Genomic DNA, 919 nt, shown 5'->3' on the forward strand with positions numbered 1-919 from the left:
GACTATGCAAGTGGAGATCACTAAAATGGTGTATCAACACCCTAGATATGTTTCCTTAGCTCCACATGCATCATTTGGCCAGTTGGGGTGTATTTATAAGCCCCACTGAGAAAGTAGCCGTTGAGGACGAAATCCCGCTTTTCTGCTACTGACCGGACGCTGATCACGTCCTAACCGGACGTGTCCGGTCGTCCCGGCCGTTAGAGCCGCGATCAACTGATCAGACGCTGCCAGCGTCCGGTCACATGCCACCGGACGCGTCCGATCATAATTTCGCCGCTCTAGAACCTCTCTGTATTCGATCGGACGCTGCAGTCCTACGTCCGATCGATTTACCGCCAGCGTCCGGTCAGTACTGAATGTATTGTCGGTGATGATGAACAGTACCATTGGTGTGTCCGGTCACTTTACTGTTTAGCGTTCGGTCGCTGCTGCTGACGCCTGTTGTTGTCGAGCCTCTTGATCGGAGCATTCGATCGCTATCCGCCAGCGTCCGGTCACCTCTGTGAGCTCGTTTCTTCGCGATCTTGCGTTCGGCTAGGTTCCAATCTTCGCACTTAGACTTTGCTTGATATCTTGAGTCTTCTCTTGTGCTTCTAAGGTCTTGCTTATGGTGTTGATCATCGGATCATCACGTCGTCTTCGTCCAAGTCACGTCTTGCACTCTATTGAACTATAAAATAATCACTTACAAAATTCATTAGTCTAATTTGGTTATGTTGGTCATCAAACACCAAAATCCAAAGTAAATGGGCCTAGGGTCCATTTTCCTTACAACCTCCCCCTTTTTGGTGATTGATGACAACACGACCAAAGCAAGCAAATAGTAATAATTTAGAATTTAAAAATTATCTACTTGCTAGGATGCAATGCAAAGGGCAAGGTTATGTGATGCTAAAAGATACTACTTGTAAGACTA

Source organism: Miscanthus floridulus, chromosome 3, assembly GCF_019320115.1.
Source record: "Miscanthus floridulus cultivar M001 chromosome 3, ASM1932011v1, whole genome shotgun sequence".
Lineage (NCBI taxonomy): Eukaryota > Viridiplantae > Streptophyta > Magnoliopsida > Poales > Poaceae > Miscanthus > Miscanthus floridulus.